The following is a 27,237-nucleotide window of genomic DNA, read 5'->3' on the forward strand; positions in this document are numbered from 1 at the left end:
AAAAATGGGAACTCACTCAAAATACTTGAGTAAAGGAGTGAGAGGCTAAGACCTCTGGTTTAGGAAAATTATTTTGGCAGTTATGTGGAAAATGGATTGGAAAAGTAAGAGGTTGGAAGCTATGGAATTAATGTAGGTTAGAGGTAATGAGGGCCTGAAGTAAGGTAGCAGATAATCAAATCCACAGAACTTCAGAACTAAAAGGAACCTTAGAAGACCCTTATTTACAGTTGAGGAATTACAGGAATGGGGAGGGGAGTGAAAGGGTGGGAAGGGAGGAAGCAGAAAGTTAAGTGATTAGTTGATAATCACATATTTTCTATTTTCTTTTTCTTTTTCTTTTTTTGTAAGGATAGATATATGTTTTTATTGGTGTAAGGACTTCCAGGGAAGGGAGTTACCTTTACCGATGTAGATTGATATCTACCCTGCAATTTTTAGTCTTGGAATCACTTGAGGCACCGAGAGATTAAGGGGCTTTCCCAGTCTCACAAAGAATGTGTCAAAGGAGACACTTGAACTCAAGCCTTGAATGGAAGCCAGCTATCTATCTGCTACAGTGCAACTAATAGTGACAGAACCAGCTGTAGAGCTCAGGTTTCCTGAACATTAGTCCGGAACTCTTTCCATTCACCATACCCCATTGCTTCTCCATACAAAATTAGTCACATTCCCTTGGATGTCGTGGGCTTTGGTGAAGGCTATGGGCTGGGAACTGGGAATTCTTATTTGATCCAATTTCTTTAGTGACCTCAGGCAAACCCCTTAACCTTTCCAAGACTGTGCCTCCAATCAAAAAAAAAAAATAGCTAAGAAGTAGAATAGTACTTCCCTCCTGAGAATCAATTAAATAATCTGTGCAATGCATTATACCAGTTTTGTACTATTATAGGAGAATCATGTAGCATGGGCTAGCTCTGAATATTAATAGCAAGACTGATTGTCCTAGGAGACTTTTCATCAAACTGCACGACACCCCAGAGAAAGAAAAATTCCAAGTTAAAATGTTTAGAAAAGTCTAGTGGCAGATCATCATTAGGGACTAATGGAACATAGCTTCCCTAAGGTTCTGTTTCACCACTCAGAGCCCTCCTGCCAACACAGTAAAGTATTAGTCAGTTAGAAGTTTTCTCCCTTTCCAAAAATGATTGCATTTGACCATTTGTTTGTACCCTAAGTCATGGCATTCCCCAACTCCTGCTTTAATGAAGACAGGACATAAACACCCCATATAACCTACTCTGCAGCCACTGCGCCGGTTGGAGGCTGATTTGACACAATATCCTATTGCCTGACTCACCTTCCTTCCACATCTATCAGATAGTAGTAGAAAGTGGCAAGCTGACAATTTCTCATCTCCTCATCAGACCTTCTCTGGCAGCAGGAAAATCTCAATTAACCACACTAAGCATTCCAAGCAGCAGCAGAAGCCATCTCAGCCACCTCCACAGCCCCACCAGGAGGAAAGAAGCTCTAGGCAAAAGGAAAATGGGGATGAATAGCTACCAACAGAATCAGGAGGTAAAAATGTTCCCGACACATCCTATCTTTGTAGCTTTGGGTGGGATGCCCCTATGTCTCAGTTTCCCTAATGTGTAGAGTAAGAATAAGAAAAAAAATGTGTGTATTTGTGTGTACATATGTATGCATGAATATATATGTGGGTATACATATGTGGGTATACCCCATAGGGTTGTTGTGGGAAATATGTGGGAGCACTATAGAAATATGAATGTGTGTGTATCTTTTGTCTGCATACATGCATGCACATACCTACAAGTCATCAAACAAAGTTAGGGAATGACAAATATAACAACAATAGATCACCAGGAAGAATTGTGAAGTCTTCATGAAAGAAAAAAGAAAGACTGGAATAAGAAAGGATAAAATGCAACTCTTTGAGGGCAGAGCTTGTTTTATCTTTGTGAATCCAGTGTCTAGAACAGTACCTGGCATATAGGCACCTAATAGATGGGTATTTGTTGATTTATAGAGACACAATTGATCTACTCCAAATGCTTCATCAAAAGTAAACTAAGGATCCAAGAGGCTAAATGACTTGGCCAAAGTCACATAACTAGGTAAAAATGAGGTTCCAGGATTCAAATCCTTTGTCTCCGAGTCCAACATTTGTTATGCTGTGTCATGGCCCACTACATTAATTTGAAAAGAATAGAAGATCTTTGAGAATAGTCAAAATTCATGGTGATAGCAACACACATTTTCATTCTGGGCACAATATTTTAGGAAAACTAAAGAGAAGGGTGACAAAGACAGTGAAAGAACTTGAGGTCATACCATATAAGGATCAATTGCAGAAATGGTGGAAGTTTAGGCTGCAGAAGATATGAAGCTAATTTAATGTGAATAGTCTCTTTACTTGAAGAGCTGTCAAATTAAGGAGATCTGACCCTGTCATCCCTTGCTTGACTCCCTATTACTTCCAGGTTCAATATTGTTTACCAGTTAAGGCTATTTATGACCTAGTCTCATCTTAACTTTCCAGCTTTATTATACCCTGATCCTTTATATACACACATACACACAGAAAGAGATACCACACAACACACATGCACACATTTTACTCCATGATCAAGTCAACTCTGACAACTGTTCCTGGATGGATTGTGTCAATCTACTCCTTTACATCCCTACTAATCATTCCTTTTACGTTCCAATGCAAAGTGCCCTTTCCTGGCCATCACTTCCCTATGTGTGTTGTCTTCTCCTTTGGAATATAGGCTCCTTAATTACAGGCACCATCTTTGCTTTTGTGTTTATATCCCCAGCACTTAATACAGTACTTGGTCCATAGTAAAAGCTAAACAGATATTTTCCTCTTTTCTATTAATTCATTCATGCATGCACTCATTATTTTTGGCTCATGTCTAGGTTTTCCCAAATCTGAGTAACAGAGATACCAGCTCCCAAATAGATAATAAAGGTAGCAATGTATCTGGGAAGGGAAAACCTTTATTTTTCCCAACAGAAAATAATGAGGAAACAAATGACTAATAGGAGCCTATGAACAGATACAGAAGCACATAATATCCATAAATAGCCCATCAGAAACCTTTGAAAGGGAATTTCCTTTGTAATAAACCTCTGAAATTCTGAAGAATTACTGGTTCTCCAAAATAGTTTTCTACAGTCTCATTGTGGTTCACGGTGCTGCTCTGTGTGGTTTAGATTCCCGCCAGGAGGCAGACACATTTTGGAGCTGCTGAACAATCAACTAACTACTTTCCTAACAGAATTGTATTATAAAAAAAAATCAATGCCTTTAGTCTCCAATTAGGACATTGATCAGTTAGTCAATAAGCATTTATTAAGTACCTTCTATGTGCCAGGCACTGTGCTAAGCACTGGAGACACAAAGAAAATTTTTAAAAAGTCCCTGCTCTCAGGGAGCTCACAGTCTAATGGAAGAGAAAAGTGTACCAACAACTATGTACAAACAAGATACATACAGGATAAACTGGGTAATATCAGAGGAAAGTCACAAAGATGACTGGAGAAGGTTCTTACAGAAAGTGGAACTTGAAGAATGCCAGTAAAAGCTAAGAGGCAGAGATGAAGAGAGACTGTTCTGGGCATGGAGGTAGCCAGTGAAAATGTTCTGAGTCAGGAGATGGAGTATCAATAGTGCTTAATAAGTGCTTAACATTTTTTTTCATTCATTCATTGATTTATGGTTGGTGTCATTCAGCAATTCTCTCCTCTCTGTCTAAAAGTCTAAATTCTATAAAAGTCATTTCCCAATTGATAAATGGTCAAAGGATATGAACAGGCAATTTTCACATGAAGAAATTAAAGCTATCTATAGCCATATGAAAAAATGCTCTAAATCACTGTTGATTAAAGAAATGCAAATCAAAACAACTCTGAGGTACCACCTCACACCTATCAGATTGGTTAACATGACAAAACAAGAAAATAATAAATGTTGGAGAAGATGTGGGAAAATTGGAACACTAATGCATTGTTGGTGGAGTTGTGAAATGATCCAACCATTCTGAAGAGCAATTTGGAACTATGCACTAAGGGCTATGAAACTGGGTATACCTTTTCACCCTGCAATACCATTTCCAGGTTTGTATCCCAAAGACATAATACAAATGGGGAAAAGACCCATGTGTACAAAAATATGTATAGCAGCTCTTTTTGTGGTGGTCAAGAATTGGAAATTGAGGGGATGCCCATTATCTGGAGAATGGCTGAATCAGTTGTGGTATATGAATGTAATGAAATACTATTGTGCTATAAGAAATGATGAGCAGGCAGACTTCAGAAAAACCTGGAAAAACTTGAATGAACTGATGCTGAGTGAAGTAAGCAGAACTAGGAGAACATTGTACACAGTAACAGTCACAAAGTGTGATGACTAACAGTGATAGACTTACCTCCTCTTAGCAATTCAAAGATCCAAGGCAACTCTAAAGGACTCATGATGGTAAAAGCTGTCCACATCCAGAAAAAAAGAACTGTATGGAGTCTGTAGATCAAAGCATATCATTTCCTCTCTCTCTCTTTTTTCTTTTTTTGTTTGTTTTTTCTTTCTCATGATTTCTCCCACTAGTTCTAATTCTTCTTTACAACATGACTAATGTGAAAATAGATTCAATATTAATGTATATATAGAGAGCCTATATCAAATTGCACACCATCTTGGTGTGGAGGGGAGATATGGGGAGAAAATTTAGAACTCAAAATCTCATGGAAGTGAAAGTTGAAAATTAAAAATAAATAATTTTTAAAAGTCTAGATTCTAGAATTATGCTACCAAGAATAAGACAGTATCTGTAAAGCACTTCACAAACTTTAAAGTGACATATAATGTTATCTATTGATATTAAAATAATTAATATACAACATAACATTGTGTATATTATCATTTTATTACTTAATATATTTCTATATTTAACAACAACAGTAATAATGATAATGAATTTCAAAATCCCCCTCTTCCTAAAGGAGTTTGGGGTTCCTGGATATCCCCCATAAACTACTTGCTTTGTCCAAATGCATCATCACAGGCCTGCCTGTCCTTCCTATGTTTATCTGCAAAAAAAAATCTATCAATGCCTAGTTCTTGTTATTTCTTAGGCTGGAAATGTCCATATTCATGATCTTTCCTCTTAGGCTACTTGCAAGAAAATGAAATCCCATATAGCCTTACCTCAAGGGAGTCATCACTAGATCTTATTAGGGAGTAGAATGTATATATTAGTATATCCTTCCCCAGAACCAGGCCCACACTGCTATAATTAGCCTATCTTCTTAAAAAGGGAAGGTAAAAAAGAAATCCAAAAGATAATGAATGAGCTGGTATTTAGAGACTATAAAATGGGGTATCTTCCCTAAATCTACCACCCAGAGTTCTATAAAGTCTGGCATCCTGAGTAGCCTGACCTATTGGAAACCAAGGAGGACATCAGTGCTCTCTCAGCAAGATCCCAATGAGCTTGTCCATACTCTTCATGGGTAGTGTACCCCATGTCTCCCCAAACAAAGACCTACACCCTGCAGTCTTGTCTAGGTGATCAGGGAATGCATCTAATTGATCAGAGATTCCCCAAATCGATAACCCCCCCACACACACCTAAAAGGTAAGAAAAAAAACAGATCTTTAACCCAACCTAGAATCAAGAACCAAAATGTGGCTTTCAGTCCCCAAGTCTGGTAAAAATGTGGTTGGAAAGAGGAATTGTGAACTGATGTGGTAAAAAGCTGGCTCTTCATGAGCAATAACAACTCCCTGACGAATCCAAAAAGAGGATCCAATGAAGCTATTCTAAGACCTGTTAACCAAAGAATAATGGTCTTAGGATCCCCAATTACAGCCATATCACAATGGTGGATGGGATATCAGGGTTAGTAGAGCAAGTTTGCTGCTATGTTCAATTAATCAACCCCAATATTTTCTGTTCAAATGAACATACCCCACTGGTGGTGTGGCATAAAAATGCTTTAATGTTTTTAAAAAACATCTTATAAACAGAACACATTACTTCTTGTGGTAAATAGAATCTAAAGGTTGTAGGCAAATCAAGTCAAGAAGAATTTATTAAGCACTTAATACATGTCCAACATGGTAGTAAGTGCTACTATATGAAAACAAGCAAAAAGAAAAACAGTCCCTACCCTCAACGAGCTTGTATCCCAATAGAGGAAGATATCAAACAAAAGCTGGGGGCAGAAGGAGGGGATAAATGAACAGGAAGGATAAAGGCAAAGAAAAACAAGGACAAAAATATGGTAAGACCTCATGCACCTGGACCTCATGTTTCCAAGACACTTCAATTCCAATTTCATTATACATATATTTATTAAGTATTCAATATGTATAAGGACCTATGCTTAGATACAAAGATGAAAAGCATTCTCTTGCCCCTGTTCTCAAGGAGTTTACTATCTACTTTAGCATTTTTATATACAGAAACAAGTATAACAAAAAATGGTTTGGAAATGATATGCTTTGATCTACAGACTCCATACAGTTCTTTTTTTCTGGATGTGGACAGCATTTACCATCATGAGTCCTTTAGAGTTGCCTTGGATCCTTGAATTGCTAAGAGGAGGTAAGTCTATCACTGTTAGTCATCACACTTTGTGACTGTTACTGTGTACAATTTTCTCCTAGTTCTGCTTACTTCACTCAGCATCAGTTCATTCAAGTTTTTCCAGGTTTTTCTGAAGTATAACAAACATTCGCAAGGCGAATGCTTTAGGAAAATGAAAGATAGTGAACTCATGCTTTACACAGAAAATTTAGAAAAAAAAAAAAACCAAGCCAAAGGTAGCACCTTATCTGGGCCTGAAAGAAGAGATGAGAACAGAGCCCATAACACATACCAGGAATAGCTTGCATGAATGGATGAAGGTGGGAGAAAGTAGAACAAGGTAGTCTAAACAATTTTGTCATACATCAGCATAAAGAAAAGTGTTCTTCACAGCTTCCCATTAAACCGAAGAGTCATTAGAGTTGGAAGGAACTTTCAAGATCATCTAGCCCAACTACCTCATGTTACAAAAAAAAGCAAATTGAGAGCATGCATGGCATGATGGAAAGAGTTGGACTAATAGTGAGGAGAGTGCTATGAGCATTAAAGCACATGGATTTGGGGAGGAATACCCACACTATCCCATAAATAACCTATTAATGAGCTTTCTCAGTTTACAATTATTTGACTACTTGAGCTCTCCCACTATAAACAATTACCAAATACTTCAAATCTGTTAAGAGCTGATATTGTTCATCTATGGATTTTCATTTTGCAGGGGCCAAAAGACTGAACTACACTAAATAAACATTTTTTGAGAGAAACACACACATAGAGTTAGAGACAGAGGTAGAAAGCAATGGAAAGAAAAAAAGAGACAAAAGGAGACAGAGAAAGAATGAATCACAGACAAGGAGACACAGAGAGAGACAGAAACACAGACAGAAAAAGACACATAGAAAGAGATAGCGAGAGAAAGAAAAATAGACAGGAAAGAATGAGAGAGACTGACAGAATGCAAAGTTACCAGTCTCACAGGTCATCAAAAGGGAAAAAAAAGTCTAGCTTAGGGCAAATATACAAATCTATAAAAGTAATTTCCATATAATAATTCTCAATCTTTGACACGCAATTATTTCCCCTCCCAGCAATCTCCATACAATGCCAACATCATTCCAATCACTATGCCTACATCTTCTCTGGTATCTGCTATGTGCAATTTTGCCTTATCTTGCCTGGATCCAGATTTTCAACTCGCTTTCTGGCAATCTCTACACCATGCCTTCCCTGCATTCCACCCCTCTGTTTCCTAGCTCCCCTTTGCCATGTTCACTTCCCCATTAGAATGTAAGTGCTTTGAAGGTAAGGACTAACTTTTGGCTTGTGTTTATAACCCTTGTCCTAAACATGGAGACTGGCACATACTAAGTAACTAATAAATGTTTCATTTATTTCTATAATTTTTCTGAAAGTTGAGCCTACCTTGAAATGAAGCCACATAAACCTACTAAATCCTAGTAGGAAGAGATCAAAAGAGAAAAAGTCTGTTGATCAGACAGTCCTCTGCCCACCACAAGAGCAGTGTTCTTTCTGCAAAGGTCCACAGAGATGGTGAGGAACCACAATGTTTGTGGCTACTCTATTCTCTAGAAGAGAAATGAAAAAAAAAAAAAAGATCAGTGCCAGAAATTTGCCTCTTCTGTTTACCAGATAGAGAATTCAGTGCAAAAAAGTGACCTCAAAAGACCTGACATCATCAAACCATGCTTATTACTTCAGATTAAGACATACTCCTAACCATGGTCTTTCTTGCTAGGAAACAGAGGAGCTCAGTTCTGCTTTCCTGAGAATTAATTAGCAATATCATTTCAAACCCTACCAGATCTATAGGTCAATGGTGGGGGTGTCCTGTTTCTGGAGAAAAGGCTAAGTTTTGAATCTAAGAGGGTCAGGTTGGGCCTTGTTGATGACGGAGAGTGGCTTCTTCAAACCATTACTTCGACTCACTGAGGAACACTATTTACTGAAACACTTCTAGAATAGTGCTTTCCAAACTTTTTGGTCTCTACACCACCATTACACTCAAAGTTATTGACAACACCCCTAAAAACTTTTTGTTTATATAGGTTATATTTATTGATGATTGTAATATTAAAAAATTAAAATGTCTTAGCATTAGTGCATAAATAGTTTTGACCTCACAGATCCCCTGAAAGGGACTCAGAGCCCCCAGGACTCCTTGGATCGCATTTGAGAACTGCTATTTGAGAAAGTATTTTAGAAAGATGTTTTATTTATTTTCCCTAAGAATCAGTGCATAGGTTCTTTGCAAAACCTGGGTTCAAGTCTCACCTGTAACACTTGCTAGCTGTGTGACCAATAGAAAGTAATTTAATTTCTCTGAACCTCAGTTTCCTTATTTTCAAAAGGAACTACATCAAGATAACTTTCCCTGAAAAAGGTAGTTTTAAATGATTGTAAGATAAAACTCTCTCTTCCTGATTCTGCTACACTGGAGGCAATGATCATTGCCTTTATTGGGAATCAGACAATTCACACCAGCACAACAGCATAGCCTGCTATGAAAGAACCTGTTTTCTTCTTGTTGGCTTAAGAAACATATTTTCCACTAATGCCATTATCTGTCTTTGTTTAACATTGTGGGAACCAGTTTCCATTCACATACAGTGCTCAGTATTAGAAACATGTGTAATGTAGGCAGTCTCCAAACTGCCAGACCATTGGAAGGTCTGGAACATCTCCTTTGGAAATCAGGAGAGTGGAGCAATTAGGTGGATTGTTTTGTCTTTGTAGAGAAAGTATGTGATTTGCTGATGCTGTTTCATCTCCAAGGAGCTTGAAAATGGTGCTGTTCCAGTGAAGTGTCCATCTCAAACTCAAAGAGTCTATGCCTCAAATATTTGGAAGATTTGAACACTTCCTGTAAAATTAAAGCAACATTAGATCCAATGGGGTGTGGTGCACAATTAGAAACAGCATTTCTGGTCAAATAATCACACAAATTGTATGATACCTACCAGAGAGAGGACATGTTCAAATCATATCCTGAGATCTGCTGAAATTAGTGGTCCTAAGAATCACAAGCCATTTATCACAATTAAGTAGTAACCTTTCCTTTGGCCAGAATAAAAAAAAAATCCATTTATACAAAAACCAAGTTCACATTTCTTCTGCATCTTTTCAGTTAAGAGGGGAAAATATTTTCCTCCCTTCCACCCCTAGGGTTATTTGGATAATAAACATTCTGAATTTACTAATGCAAAGGCATTAAAACAAAACACATTTGTAGGACATCAACATAGAGCATACTTCCTTAAAATAACTCAAATTTCTATAGTACAAAACTTTAAGGTTTGTAAAGAGCTTTCCTTGCAAAACTGCTGTAAGATAGAGGGTATGATTGTTCTTCTACAAATGAGGAAATGGAGACTAAGAAAGAGGTTTCCCCTCCCAACACATTCAATTCAGTTTGATATAATGCTTTTGTTTTTGTTGGTTTTTGTTCAGACTTATGATTTTATGGATAGAGAACTCCATGTATGGAAACTCCTTCTACTTTGGTAGTTAAATAACTTATCTGTGACTTATAGTCTTAGAGAGGCCAAAGTGCTGAGGAACTTAGGGACATATCCATAGTTAACAACTAATCTAATATCTGTGAAGTCTTCCTGGTTATTTCTCTATCTGCTATGCCATACTGCGTCTCATGTATTTTTTTTTGTTTTGCTTTTAAAATCTGATTTGAATCCAAAACTGAGGTATAATGTACGATTTGAAGGCATTGTTCTCAATGTAATTATAAATCATTATTTACTTCTCTGTTCAAATAAATAGGATTTTGGCACAATCAACCTGATGAACTTCCCCAAATTCATTGAAAACATTTGTTTTTATAACCTACATTTCCTAATATATTTCTATCACTGCTCCCTCCCATAGAACATTCTTTATAATAAAGGATTACAAAGAAGAGAAATAATCCAGTTAAATTTACCAATATATTGAAAAAGCTTTCTAAGTAGTATCTCATACTCCCTTACCTGTGAAAAGAAGCAGGGGAAAAGAGTATTGTCATCTCTTCTTTGGGACCAGACTTAGTTTCCCATAAAGTTATTTACTCATTCATTTGTTTTTGAGACTGGGTCTTTCTAATTTACCTAGGCTGGAAGTGCAGCAACTATTCATGGGCTTTATCTCACTGCTGGTTGGCACAGAAGGTTTGACCTGCTCTGTTTCCACCCTGGGCCAGTTTGCCCCTTCTTAGGCAGAAAAAAATACCTTTAGGGGCTTTAAAAGAGAACGATAGAGGGTTTGTTAAGAGATTGTTTTTTCTAAAGATGCACAAGGGCAACATGGTGAATGTAGAACCTAAAGAAATAGAAGTAACAGTAGAGTAGCAGGCCTGGAATACATGAACTAAGCCTCCTAATCCCCTCTCTACTTTTTTTTTTTTTTTGCAAATTTGCAGAATGGGAAGGTGCATAAAAGGGGATAGGGTATAGAAAATGGAAGGAATGTGTGATGTATACTAAGGAAGTTAATAGGAAATAATGAAGGAAAATTAACTGCTGTCATCTAACCAAGAAGAGAAGCTACAGGTGATTTAGGTGTTATGGAAGGATTGAAATAAGGAGAAAGAAAGAGAGTCATCTTAAGTAGTTGGAATGGAGATCACTGAAGAACACTTCTATAGAGGAGAGATACATTATGTAATGGGATATGAAGACCTTACAATAGGTCTAATCTTTAGGGATTTAGCCCTCAAGGAAATCACTTCCATTGAGCATGTACTGTGATTCCATGAACAAAATCTTGTCTCAGTAGAAGGCAGATTGGAGACCACAGGGGCAACCAGTAACCAGAATGGTAGGTGGGCATGATCCTTGAGAGAGAGATTCTATAGCCAATGGTAACAAAAATGATCATGAGGATGACAGCAGACAGTGGGTAGAATTGGATCCCGTGATCTGTGACATAAGGAAATAACATCCATGGAAATATTTCTATCCTCATTAATTGATGCTTCTAAGAATAAGGCATAAAATAAAAGATAAAAAGAGGTAGGGTGGGTTGAAGGGACAAGATCAACAAGACAGTGAAGTAAGAATAGTTTAGAAAAAGAAGCTCAAACTTGGTACTTCAGAAACTTTAATTGCTTAAGGAATACAGAGAAACTAAAGAAGGAGTAAATAAGTGTGATGACCATGAATCAAAGAAGAAAAGTTTAGAATAAATAGAAGGAAAATAAAATAAATGAAGAGAACAAGGTAAAAAGTCCTTTTTAGAAAAAAAAAGTAGAGATATAAAAAAACCTAAAAAAAGAAATTGAAGGAGAGGAAGGGAGGATGATTTTAAATTAACTCCAACTTAACTGAGAGGGAAAAAAGAAAGAGAGGATTAGATACCCAAATAAAAGAAAGAAAGGAAGATGAATCATTAAGTTAAGTAACACTCAAAAAACAGTAAAAAGAGTGGACAAATTGAAAATAGGGATGAAGGGGGAAGGAGAGTTGATAGTGAAACAAAGAGGCCCTGTGAGAATAAAGTTGTCTTAAGGTAGATTAAACAAAAATAACAGTAGAGACAAGGTACTATATTAAAGAGGAAAAGAGAACAAAAAGATCTTGAATCAGAAAAAAACCCTATATTAGAGGCACAAATGGAGGAAATTATAAATCTAGATCACATGTATGTGATCTAGGTTTATAATGGGTTGTAAATGACAATGAGTTAAACAATCTAATAAAAAGAGAGTGACACACAGGATAAGAAAACAAAACCCGGCATTAGTCTGTTGTTTAGAAGAAACATATCCAAAAGATAAACACATATTCATTTGAAATGAGAGACTAGAACAAAATTTGCTATGCAGCAGGTGAATCTGAAAGAGCAAGAGCTGCAACGATGGGTATCAGACAAATCAAACTTGTATGAAATGATGTAGGGCAAAGTAAGCAGAGCAAGAAGAACAATTTATGAAATAACAACAGCACTAAAAACAATCACCTTTGAAAGTTTTAAGAATGCTGATCAACACCATGAATAAGTACGATTCTAGAGGACCAAGGAGGAAGAATGCTATTCACCTCCTTATAGAGAGGTGATGGATTCAAGATGCAGAATTAAATATATGTATATACATACACATATATACACATACATATACATATACACATATGCACATATATATACATATACATATATATATATATATATAGGACATGGTTAATGTGTGAATTTGTTTTGACTATGCCTATTTTGTTACAAGGGTTTTGTTTTCTCTATTTTTTTTCTCAAACGGGGGATGTGAGGAAGAGAAAATAAACTCGTATTTTCTGAAAAAGCAAACGAATTTTTTTAAAAAATTCAACAGGGCTAAATGTAAAGTCTTGCACTTAGGTTCAAAAAATACCAATTATATGACTGTAGGATGGGATATAGTTGGAAAGAAGTTGCTCTGAAAAAAGTTTAGGATTCTAATGGACTGTAAGTTTCATCTGAATCAACACTATCATACAGTATACCAAAATATCTATGGAATCTTGAGTTGCATTAAAAAGGAAATAGCTCAGAAAAAGTCAAAGGTAAAATAGATTTAGTCAAAAGAGAAAAACAGGGAAACTACACTATATGCCAGCCATATTAATCAATATTTAAATCAAAATTTAAAATAACTAGATAGTATAAGATTGGAATGTTGCTGTGGTGTAGGAAATGATGAGTTGATAAATTTAGAAAAATATGGAAAGACTTAGATTTATGGAAAAAGGTGTCATCCACCCTCAGAGAAACAGAAGACAAACCAAGTGTAGTATTGTCTTACATATATGTATATGAATGTATATGTCTATATATGAATATGATTCTAGATATCTAAGTATTTATGTGTATATATAAGCATATATGTATGTATGTATACATATGCATACATATTATGTATGTATGCATACATATGCACATATTATATATATATATATATGTTTCTTTCTGTGTATGTAAATATATTCATGCTTAATTGTAGCTTTCTTGGGGGAGGGGGAGAAATGAGGGGGGTGGACAAAGTAAGACATGCACAGCAGAGAACAAAAGAAATCTTACAAGGAAGCAAAGAAATGATGGACAGCTATGAACACAATATGTAGTATTTATTACATAGGATTTCTTGAAATGGAAATTTATTGCTATATATTTTGAATCTTAATCACTGAATGGGCACTGCCTCAGTCAAACCGAGACCTGTTAAAGACTTTAACTTGAAAAGGCCAAGGTTACTCACTGCATCTTGGGCCATATCCAGTTGTCCTCATCCATATCTAGCCACTGGACCCAGATGGCTCCAGAGGAGAAAGTGAGGATGGTGACTTTGCACAGCCCTCCCTCACTTAAATCCGATTCACTTGGATGTCATGGCATCACCTCCCTGTTGTCATGGTCCTCTTTGAGAACAAAGGATAAACAGAAGCAACATTCTGCTATGCACATGACAATGCTTTTTTTTCTTTTCTTATTTTATATTTAAGTTTTAATATTTAAGTTTATAATGTTTTTTTCTTTTCTTATTTTGTATTTAAGTTTTAGTATTTAAGTGTAAAATAATTAATTTTAAAAGGGAATAGCTTTCTGAAACTGGGAAGTGATAGCTCACTTATTCTGGCCCCATTAGATCTCATTTGTAATATTATGTTCATTTCTGGGAACCATTAAGAAGGACATTGTTAAACTCTGAGTATCCAGACAACAAACATTGAGTGCTTACCGCGTGATACATGGTAGGGAGATGAATGGGCATGTATGAGATACGGCTTCTGCTCTCCATGTCTTTACTATGCGTGTGATTGGCAGCTGGCATGCATTTTCTTCTCCACTGATCCCAAACTGATCTTGGCATTCTTCAACATGAAGTCCAAGAACAGAGAATACAATATAGTATGCTGAACCATGAAGAAGGTGGCCTAGGAGAAGACTATGATGGTCGCAGGGAGCTCGACGTGTGTCAGCCCTCAAGTGAGGGGAAGGATTGGCCAAGTTCTGGAATATAGTGGGTAAGAGGATTGATTATTTCTCTCATATTAATAATCAATTATTGAATTAGGACTAAGGTTTCCCCCTCTTTTATTTCCTCATTCCCTGTGGGCTATTCAGTCAGCCTTGAAGGGCAGGGCTGATAAAGAGATGAAATCCTGGGCAAATGCACTCCACTGGGAAAACTTAGATCTGATCAAAAGATAAAAGAAATTCTAGTCCAGTGAAATCCAGCCCATTGTGTTTTAGTCAGCCAGGTCTGACCCCCTTTTGTCTAGATTGCCCTAGGAAGGGATTTTCTGGATAAGAGAGTCTTTGTCTAAGACTGAGTGCCCTAGCCCTTCATTAGAACAAACCCACCTCTCATTTTAATATTCATTCTCTCATTAATCGTTAACCAATCAGAGTCAATTTCCACCCTCAGGAACACATACTCTTCCAAGGGCATATAAGTGTTGAGTGGGTTCAATGAGGGGTCTTTGACATTTTAGAGTGCCACTGACCCCTTTTATTAATTATCCACTAGCATAATTAATAAAATGATTAATTGTGCAGAAACTATGTCTCTTGAACTTTTTATATGTTGGGAGAGGAGGAATAAAGGGGAATCACATCCCTTGTCACATGCCAATGGCTGGGGCAAAACCCTGATTATAACATTTAAGTTTTGGCTTTATGTTAGAGTCTCTGGGACATACTGAGTCTCTTATCTAAGCACCAGCTTTGCTAAATACAAAGAGGCTCATCATGAGTAAGTTCTTATAGATCTTCAATTCTTTGTTCATAGCAACCCATGAAAGAAACAAACAAAAGTACAAAATGACTTTCATTCTTGAGTGGACCCCATTTACTTTGACAGTGACAGTGGAAGAGTAAAAGAAAAGCAAATAGAAGGTGGTAGGGATCATATAGATCTTAAGACCTCCTAATCTCATGTGTCAGGAGAGAATGAGGAAGATGTGAGCTTCCTATGGCAAACCTATTGGAGGACATATAAGATAGTTACACATGATGGGCAGACATGAATGGGCTATGATTTGTGTTATCTAAAAAAAGCATTCCATTTGATTTTATCAATCAACAATCATTTATTAAGTGCCTTCTATGTGCTAAGTACTAGGGATTCAAAGAAAGGTAAAATACAGTCCCTGTTCTCGATGAGCTCACAATGCAATGGGGGAGACAATATGGAAACAACAATATAAAATAAGTCATACACAGGATCAATTTAACTGGAAATAATCAAGAGAGAGGAGGCACTAGAATTAAAGGAGATCAGGAAAGGCTTCTCTTAGAAGGTGGGATTTTAGTTAGGACTTGAAGGAAACCATGAAGGCCAGAACATGGAGATGTAAAGGGAGAACATACCATGAACTGGGACGAGCTAGTGAAAGAATCCAAAGTCAGAAAATGGAATGTCTTGTGTGAGGAACAAGAAAGACGTGGATCGCAAAGCATGTGTATGTGGAGGGAAACAGAACAAAGTGTAAGAGGCTTGGAAAGGTAAAAGGGACTCCAATTGTGAAAGGCTTTCAATGCCAAGGTTTTGTATTTGATCCTGGAGGTGATAAGGATCCAGTGAAGTTTGTTGAATAGGTAGGAAAGTGATATGGTCAGACCTGCACTTTAAGAAGATCGATTTGGCAGTTGAGGGAAAGGGTAAACTGGAGTGGGGAGAGACTTGGGGCAGGGAGACCAGCCACCAAACTATTGCCATAATTTAGGGGTGAGCTGATGAGGACCTATGCCAAGATGGAGGTAATGGTAGAAGAGAGAAGGTGCATATAGAAGATATATTACAAAAGCAAAATCAACCAAGACCAGAGGCCTTGCTAACAGATTGGATATGAGAAGGCAGGGTTAGTGAGAGTTAGGAGTCAAAGATAACATCTAGAAACACTCTCTATGGAATAAAAATTGTGGTTCATTCAAGAATCCAAAAAAAGGCAAAATACAGGTGAAACTAGGCTACAGAATAATTCCAATAATAAACCATTTGCAAGAAGTGGCTATCACAATAATAGATCAAAGAATAACAAATTTGCTGAGCTCTTCACTGGTACTTACAATATTTAAAAAGACCCAGAGGAAGGTGCTCAGCACATTAATACAGAGCCTAGCACATGGTGAGTGATTTATGCTAATTGATTTATTCTCTATTGGTAGAACTTTGGATAAAAATGGGCAAAAATAGGATAAGAAGGTGTGGACAGGTTACAATCTTCCCTGATGGAAAGAGTATCAAAGATGCACTGATATGTACCTCTAGATCTAACTATTCACACACATAGTATATATATATATATATATATAGATTATAAAACACAAACATGTATGTTTATGTGTGAATTTATTTTATATGTATATACATGCATATGTGTGTATGCATGTAAGTATAGATAGATGAATGTGCATATGTGTATATAACTATATATGTACATATATAAATATGTACATATTTATGCACTTAACAAAATCTGTGGAAAAAATGGGAAACATATAGATGCATTTTCCTAAGTAGGAAATATGTATTTTTCATACACTTAGTTTAACCAAAATGGGTGAATCAATAAATCTTTTCTTTCATATTGTTTTGAATTTCATTGAGAAGCTTTTTCAGTGTTCTGTAAAACAGTTCACATAATGCAAAGTCATCAAGGAATGAAAATATTTTAGAAACTTCACCATCATAATGAAACCTTTTATTTTGTCTCTCAACAGGACAGAAGAATCAACAGAGATCACAGATCTTTGACTATGCCCTTCAAAACGTATGGAACCACTGACTCATTAATAGTAAACATGTTTAGGGGAAGGAAGGTATTCTTAATTTTTTACCTGTAAAGTTTCAAACTGAGCTGGCCTATTAGCAACCAAAGAAAGCCTGAGTATTTAGACTTAGTAATGAAGATTTTGGGAGCCTTTACATACATGGAGTACTTGAAACCTACATATTTGGTGAGCCCCTTATGATGTGACCATGATAGATAGATACATAGATAGATAGATAGATAGATAGATAGATAGATAGATAGATAGATAGATAGATAAGCCATTATTAATGGTTGTGGAGAGAAGCCAGCAAAAAAGAACTAAATAAAGTGAAATGCATAGACAACTCTGGTGTATGTATGTGCGTGTGTGCATGTCTGAGTGTGTGTGTGGTATGTGGAAGGAAGGGTCAGGAAGAGGGATGTGGCCCATAATAATACAGAAACCAAGGTAGTTTCAAGACAGAAGCATGTTTAGTGGTAATAAACCCTGTGGTGAGATCAGAAAGAAACATTTTTAAAGTGAAAAAGTCTATTGAATATGGCCAGATAGAAGGTTGTGATGACGGAGGCCAGTGAAGGAACAAGTGGTAAAGAAATGGAGATAGGCCATTGTATTAGAATCAATAATTTTACCCATGTAAGATAGACGAGGAGGTAATTATAGTTAAGATGTAAGAATTGAGTGACAATTGGGTATGTGTAATTTTCAGTATGGGTCAGAATTTAGCATAGTTAAAGGCAGAAGGAAAGGCACCATTGATGAGTGAGAAGTGAAAGGTAGTTGAAAGGAATAGATGAATGAACAAATGCTGATTAATCCTGAGCTCAAGTTGATTGTCAGCTTATGAGTGACAGGGAACCATTTGTGAACTAAGCCTTTGGTTAGCAAAGGTTGGATTAATAGATGAGTATCTATTAAAGTGCGTGTGTGTGTGTGTGTGTGTGTGTGTGTGTGTGTGTGATGGGGGATGAGTAGAGAAACTTGTGTTTTCTAGTCTCCATCTTTTTGAAATCATATATGATATTATAAGTGATAAAAAGGGGTCCAGAGAGAGGAAGGAGCTAAGCACATAAGGAAAAAAAAATACCAACTGCTGTAAATAGTCATTATGGGAGAAAGCCAATAAGTCAATAGAAGAGGAGGGCTAACACTTTTGCTCTTATGAATCTGCCCGGTTGAAATTGGGGCACTCTTTCCCAGTTTTTTTTTTTAAATCAACAAGGCAATTCTGTCACTTTTTAAATCTTTAATGTGTAGTTATGTATAGGAAAAGGGACAGGATCTGTAATGTCATCAATAGAGGAAACTATCAATTCAGGTCAACACCTTCTCTCAAGGTATAGTCTTACAAAGTTACCAAGAATAAATCTTTATATTTTAAAAAGGTAAATTTTTTAAATGTCAAATTAACTGACTACTAACTTAAAAGGACCAGAATTTAAGAATACCTCAAAGGACCAAGCTACTGTTGTGATATAGTGAATATTTATTGTCTATAAGACAAAGAAAAAAGAGGTAATGGTATGAAAAATTTTATTTCAAAGTAAAATGATAATATATGCTTGCAATATTTCTATTTCAAATGCATTTGCATAGAAAAGGGAAATTATAGTAAATCATAATAAAATTATTTTGAAATTGAGTCAGTTGATATAACTGGTCCTTCTAGCCATATAATTATATGTGCAGATTAATGTAGAAGTGGAATTTTCTTTTCAGGCACTATAGTACCTCATAAATAGTAAAATTCCCACCAATGGAAGTCTTCAAACATAGACTGAGTTACCATTTGTGAGAGACGCTATGCAAAAGATTCTTGGTGAGATAAAGTTTGGACTGGATGATCTCTGGCATACTTCGCAGATCCCTTAGAGATTATCTGATTCTAAAATTTTAGGATGTATGAAAGGTATTTCACTCATGATAGCTCAGAAAGTTTATATTTATTATCACCAGTAATGCATAGCCATAAGCTCACACCCAGAGTGTCCTATGAGAACACTGAACATAGGAAACATTCCATTATCAAGGAAGTCATTCAGTCAGTCAATAAACATTTATTAAGTATTTATTTGCCAGGCATTGGGCTGTATTGAGGATACAAAGAAAGCAAAAATGTTATTTCATTTAATCCTAAAACAATCCTATGAGGAAGGTGTTTTGATCCCCACTTCACAGATGAGGAAAATGAGGCTTAGAGAAGTTGAATGATTTGCCAAAATTGATGCAGCTAGTAATGATCTGAGACAAAATTTGAGCTTAGGTCTCCCTTGGTCCAAATCAAAATCAACTGAGCCATCTTCAAGACTCTGTAAGGAAAGCAGAAGTGGCCAATGGTCTTTTGAGAACAGCCCTAGAGATTAATTACAAGTGGCACTACCCATATCCAATTCATCAATAACAAATCCTTTCTGATTCACTTCTTATGAAATAGGAATTTAAGGTACAAAAATTCAGCTCAGTAAAAGTATCTTGGAAAACAAAGGAAAAAATGATAGAATCATCATGTTTAAGAGTTAGAAGGGATCTTAGAGTTTAGAGAGGAAGCAAGGTACAGTAGAAAAATACCGCAAATGCAAGTCATTCCTCAATTCATAAATAGTCAAAGGATATGAACAAGCAGTTTTCCAATGAAGAAATCAAAACTATTTATAGTAATACGAAAAAGATGCTCTAAATCTTCATTGATTGGGGAAATGCAAGTTTAAAAAAAACCTTGAGATATCGTTTTACACCTACCAGATTGGCTAACATGATTTAAGAAGAAAGAGACAAATGTTAGAGTGGATGTGACAAAACTAGAACACTAATTCATTATTGGTGGAATTATGAACTGATTCAGACATTTTGGGAAGCAAGTTGGAATTATGCCCAAAGAGTTATTAAACTGCCTATACTCCTTGACCCAGCAATATCACTACTAGGTCTATTTCCAAAGATGATTAGGAAAAAAGGGGAAAAAACCTATGTGTTCTAAACTGTTTATAGCACCTCTCTTATAGCAAAGATACTGTAGTGGCAAAGAAGTGGAAATTGCATGGATGTCCATCAATTGGGAAATGGCTGAACAAGTTGTGGTATATGAGTATGATGGAATATTACTGTGCTATACAAAATGATGAGCTTGTTAATTTTCGAAAAAGGTGGACAAACTTTCATGAAATAATGAAAAGTGAAATAAGCATAACCAAGAGAACATTGTATACAGTAACAGCAATATTGTTTTAGGTCAGCTTCGAGTGAATAAGTCATTTTGACTCTTATGAATACCCAAATTAACTAAAGGACGTATGAAGAAAGACGCTATCTGCATCCAGAGAAAGAACTGATGAATAGAAGTACATGTAGAATAATTTTATATATATATATATATATATATATATACATACACACACACACACACACACCTATTTGTGTGTAATGGTAGCCATTTCTAGGGTGGGGGTTGGGGAAGGAGGTGAAAAGGAAAAAAAGAAGAAATTTACATGATAATTTTATTATATATTTAAAAGCAATATCATTATGCATAGTAGATTATCAGTTTCAAGGCAATCATCTTTTTATTATACTACATTATGGAAATGCTTGTTTTATTGCATAAATTAAAAATTTAAAAAAGAGACCTGTATCTGGCGGTAGAGGTTGTTGTTCAATCATTCCATTCATGTCCAGCTCTTTGTGACCCCATTTAGGATCTTTTTGGCAAAGATACTGGAGTGGTTTGCCATTTCCTTCTCCAGATCATTTTACAGATGAGGTAACTGAGGCAAACAGGGTTAACTGACTTACCCAGGGTCACACAGCTAGTGTCTGAGGCCCGATTTAAACTCAGGAACATGAGTCTTCCTGACTCTAGGCCCAACATTCTATCCACTTTATCATCTAGCTGCCCTAGTATTAGAGGACCAGGGGTTAAAATTCTGACTCTGATATACTACCTCTGAGATACTTTAACCTTAATCATTTAACCTTTCTAACTTCATCTGTAAAATAAGGAGTTTGAGCTAGTTTGTCACTAAAGTTGTTTCCAGGTTAAAATCAATGATCTTGTCATCTTCTGTTCCAGTCTCCTCATTGTACAGATGAGAAAAGTAAGGCAAAGGAAAGGAGTTACTACCCTTGGGTCATTCAGGTGATGAGAACCAGAGGTGGATCTCAAGTCTAGACCTCCAGACCCCCAAGTTCAGTGCTCTTTTTATTAGATCAGCACTGAATGGATGTGTCCATGGAAGCAACAAGCAATAGTTAGAAAATCATATTATGAAAGAATAAAAATGTTTCCCTTTATTTACTAAGGATTCATTGTTATTATTGTTTACTAGAGATTCTTCAGCATAACCTTGCTGACTGTCAATTTCCTCTTCTATGAAATGAAATAGTTTGGACTTAATGATCTCTAAAGTGCTTTTCAGTTGTAACAGCCTCTTTTCTAGTCAAAAGTCCTATCTCTCTCGCACATTCCATGTTTGATATTCTTAATTTTCTTCAAGACGAAATTCAAGAATTTCATATTATATAAAGCTGACTAAAGAATATGACCTTTACTTGGGGAAGGGAAGGACTACAGGGGAAGATGAAATCACATGTGGTTTTCTGCTAGCCCAGAGAAGAACTTTTAAAATGAGGGGGAAAAAGAGCAAACTTGACAGTGGATCTACTAACAGGACACATTTGGGCTGAGGCTACACCAGGGATAGGTTTTTGCAAGGGGCCACTCATTAACCTAATTGAGATTTGAAATCACATTTAATGAATACTCAATAAATAATCATGCCTGGTAGACTTGACCTGGTAGTCTATAAGTGAGATCATTCACTGTGCATTCAGTCACAACTTGATCTTTTACAGTTGTGTCGGGGCAACTATACAAAATTCAAACATAAGAACTCATTGTTCATTCCTCCTCCTGCCCCCAACTCTGGATATACCTTTGTTTTTCTTCTTCTTTTTTAAATTAATTTATTTTTTAGTTTTCAACATTCATTTCCATAAGCTTTTGAGTCTTAAATTTTCTCTCCCTCTCTCCCCAAGATAGCATGCAATCTGATATAGGCTCTACATATACATTCCTATTAAACATATTTTTGCATTAGTTATATTGTAAAGAAGAAACAAAACAAAGCAGAAGAAAAAAAGAGCAGATAGTATGCTTCAATCTGCATTCAGACTCCATAGTTCTTTCTCTGGATGTGGATAGTATTTTCTATCATGAGACTTTTGGAGATGTCTTAGATCCTTGCATTGGTGAGAAGAGCTAGGACTATCAAAGTTAGTCATCACACAACATGGCTGTGTACAAAGTTTTCTCGGTTCTGCTCACTTCACTCAGCATCAGTCCATATGTGTCTTTCCAGGTTTTTCTGAGGTCTGCTTGCTCATCATTTCTTATAGCACAATAGTATTCCATTACATTCATATAACACAACTTGTTCAGCCATTCCCCAGATAATGGGCATCCCCTCAATTTCCAATTCTTGGCCACCGCAGAAAGAGCTGCTATAAATATTTTCTGTACATGTGGGTCCTTTTGCCATTTTTACGATCTCTTTGGGATACAACCCTAGAAGTGCTGTTGCTGGATCAAAGGGTATGATCAGTTTTATAGCCCTTGAGGCATAGTTCCATATTGCTCTCCAAAATGGTTGGATCAGTTCACAACTCTACTAACAATACATTAATGCTCCAATTTTCCCACATCTCCAACATTTATCATTTTTCTGTTTTGTCATGTTAACCGATCTGATACGTGTGATGTGGTACCTCAGAGTTGTTTTGATTTGCATTTCTCTAAACCATAGTGATTTAGAGCATTTTTTCATATGACTGTAGATAGCTTTAATTTCTTCAATCTGAAAACTGCCTGTTTATATCCTCTGACCATTTATCAATAGGAGAATCTAGACATACATTTTAAACATGGACATATTGTATACAAGTCATTTTGATTGTTGTAAATACCCAAAACAACTACAAAGGACATGTGAAGGAAGATGCTATTAGCATCCAGAGAAAGAATTGATAAAGAGAAATAGAAATACATAGAAATATATGTGTGAGTGTGTGTGTGTGTGTGTGTGTGTGTGTGTGTGTGTGTGTGTGTGTGTTTCCAATGGTAGCCATCTCTAGGGCAGGGAAGGGGAGGAGAAAGAAAGCTACATGATAACTTATATATATGTATATATATATATGGAATAACAAATTGTACTTAATAGATTGGCAGCTTCTTATGTGATCATCTTTTTTGTCTATTCTATTACATTATATAAATGTTTGTTTTATTTCCTAAATTAAAAATAAAAAATAACAAAATAACCATGGTCTTTACTTGTGGCAGTAGCTCAGTTAGGTGTGTAACGTTTCAATTGTTCAAGACTCAGTTGAATTATCACTTTAATGCCATTCCTCCATGAACTACCTGCCAATTTGCTATTTGGAAGTCAAGGTATAGTAGACCAAGTGGAAAAAACACCAGATTTAGAATCAAAGGAGCTGGGTTCACGTACTGATGTTTTCACTTACAACCTACATGACTAGACAAATTACTTACCCTCTCTGTTCCTCAGTTTCCTTATCTGTAAAATGAAGGGGTTGGACTAGAAGGCCTATTATACTCCCTTCCTGCTCCCGATCTATGAACCTGCCACAAAATAAAAGGGATAGAAAAATAAAGCAAGAAAAGATGTAATGAATCCAATATTTTGATTTAAAAGAATATAAACAAAGTTTTAAGTAACTCTTGTCTAGTTGCATATTATTCCTCATTAAATTATATATACATGTATTATATATGTACTTATATATAATCTATAAATTATGTATATACCTAAGTTTAGTGTGATGTGATTTCCATCAATATTCCCCTTTATGTACTTCTATTACAGTCTATTTTTTTCAGAATTCTAAAATTTTGCCATCTATATTATCTACTTTATTTATCTGTCCCCATGCCTTTCCTTTCCTAATAAAGTATAAGTTCCATGAAGGAAGGTGCTATGGAGGCTATGCCATTATTTTTTAATCTCACAGTGTCTCACACAGTATCTTAGGATCACAGAGGTCGAAGGGATCTTAGAACTCATGTGGGCCAGACTACTTCATTATACACGTAAAAGAACTGAGGCTAAATGACTTACTCAAAGTCACATTAAACATTGTGAAATAACTGAATGAATGTGAGTGAATAAATGAATGACCTGGTTACACAAATTAGAACTACCTTTTCCCAATGTATGGATAATCGTCTTCACTGCTACTTGGGCAACAGTCTACTAATGCTGTTTTATTGCCATCATAAAGGATGGTCAGCTAGGTGGTACAGTGTATAGAGTTATGGACCTGGAGTCAGGAAGACTCATCTTCCTGAGTTCCTATCTGGCCTCAAACACTTACTAGTTGTGTGACCCTGGGAAAGTCACTTAATTCAATTCACCTCAATTTCTTCGTCTGTAAAATGAACTGGAGAAGGAAATGGCAAACCACTCCAGTATCTCTGCCAAGAAAACCCCAAATGGGAACATAAAGAATCAGACATGACTAAAATGACTGAATAATAACAAAAGAAAGGTCATGCCAACTATTCTGAGTGTTTTTTTTTTTTCTTGAAAGTTCATTTCTAGTCCCAAACAGAAAAGCTCTAATTTGGCTTGCAATAAACAAGAACTGTTTCAATGAGAACATCAGAGTATGGCAATACACTTGTAATTTATAAAGAGGAAGGTAATCATTGCATTTCACAATAACCATTGAGAAAAGGCATTTCTAAGGACTAATTCAAAATCTCATGCATGTGGAAGCATGGAAAAAATACTTCATGATATCTATTTACCCACTCAAACTGGTTATCAGGCACATTGAACAAACCACAAAGACAGCTGGGTGCTGTATTTCCTGGAAAATTTGGGCAGTTCACTGATAAAACATTGGCAGCACCTTGGCCTTATTTCCAGCTGTGGTCTAGTAAAACCACCATGTTGGGCCAGCAGTACATTTGAAAGACTTAAAAACAACAATGATATGTGTGTGTGTGTGTGTGTGTGTTCCAAGTCTTACTGCAGTTTTAAGCTATTAAAGATTAAATTTTCACCAAGACTTTTAGGAAAGCCTGTATATGATAATTGTGTATCAAAGACAATTTTCTTTCATTGAAGCATCATTTCCCACCCAAAACTACCCAAGTTTGTTTGATATTTATAATATATACTACAATCTTACCAAGCCCCAGGATGGGGGTTCATAATCAAAGTACAGCTTTTACATTCATTCCATGTCACTTTGGCCACGTGTGTTAAATTTTAACTCCCATGTAACCTTTTCAAAAAAACATTAAATGGCATGGCTAGGAGTGCTACTTAAATAAGAGTAGTAGTTTTAGAGCTGTAAACAACTTTACACATTTTTAATACATGAAGAGCCTGAGGACCAGAGGTGAAAAGGTATATGCTTATGGTCACACAGATAAGAAGCTACAGAGTCAGATTTTAAACTCAGGGGCCCTGATTTGGAATCCAGAGTTTTGTTTTGTTTTATTTTTTTAACCACATGACCTAACTTGAGGATTTCTTTCCTCCACCTTCCCTGATTCCCACCAGAATTCAGTTTTCATGAGTCTTAGGGATTAAATAAAGCCCATTTCCAACTTACGTTATTTTTCTTTGTTTTTGTTTTCAAATTTCCTGTTTGGGGGAGAGCAGGACAGGTGTGAGAAATAAGTGTAAGCATCATTGAAGTTACCCCCGTAGCAGGAATGGATTGAGAAAACGGCCATCCATGCTGCTTCATCCTAATGGCCTTGTCTCTGAAATGGTAACTTTTGATTTCTACACAAGGGAAGCTCATTAATGTAGATTTCACTAAGGTCAACTCTATGGAAAATTAGGCAGAGTCTTGACCAAACTTTACCTACCATGAATTTTGAGATGTCTTCAAGAATTTCAAAAACACAATTAATACACTAACAACTGAAAATCATTCTTATTTGTGTATTAAAACAAGCTCTCCTTAAGGAGCTGAACTATATAGACTTTAAGTGAAACATGTTTACTAGATAAGGCACTCAAGCTGCATTTCTTTTAATAAAAATATTCAGTAATTCAGACTTGCCACTAATTCAACACGTTATTTACTTCAGGGTAGTCTGATTGAGAAAGGGTGTTTTATATGATACATGGTATCCCAAAAATCTTAAAAGCTTAAAATTGTATGAAGACTTTTGGGACATTCTATATAACTAACTTCCTTTAAAACTTCCACTGGATGGGGCTAACTCAGAAGTTCTGGATTGAGGGATGTCCTGTAGAAGGAGATGGAAACTAGGGCTGATGGAAGTTTCAGTGGTGTTTGGGTGGAGTCAATAGAGAAAGCTTGGACTAAATCAAAACTTTGCAAATCAAAAAGTTGTAGAACTGATGTTCTCTAAAAACTAGTGAGAGGGTGACATTGAAACCATTCCATTTATATCGTACCTCAAGTATAGTACATCTTTTTCATTGAGTCAGATTATTAGAACTGAATGTGAACAGGGCCTATATACTACCTTGAAATCAATCAAAGTCATCATGTCAAAGAGTGGTTCAAATCCTAAACATTCTGTATAAGAGGAAGAAGTTCTCTCATATTTGGGGAGTTTAGAGCAAGGATGAATCAAAAGAAATTCTGGGCTGTGGCAGAGAAGGGAGATATCAAAGAGCATCTTTGGCCCTGTGGACATCACAGGAAGATCCAGGCTTAGGCAAATCCGAAAAAAAAAAAAAAGGCCAGCTCTTTCCCCAATTTCCCTTCTCAGATGTCTGTTGCTTCACAGACACTATAATGTAATCTGCTGTTTTGTTACCCAAATGTTTCCAATATACTGAATCTTGTCTCAACTATAAAGAGGTTGGGGTTAATTAGAGATTTAACTATGAATATAATTTTATAC

Source organism: Vombatus ursinus, unplaced genomic scaffold (genome assembly GCF_900497805.2).
Source record: "Vombatus ursinus unplaced genomic scaffold, bare-nosed wombat genome assembly UNPS02014841.1, whole genome shotgun sequence".
Classification (NCBI taxonomy): domain Eukaryota; kingdom Metazoa; phylum Chordata; class Mammalia; order Diprotodontia; family Vombatidae; genus Vombatus; species Vombatus ursinus.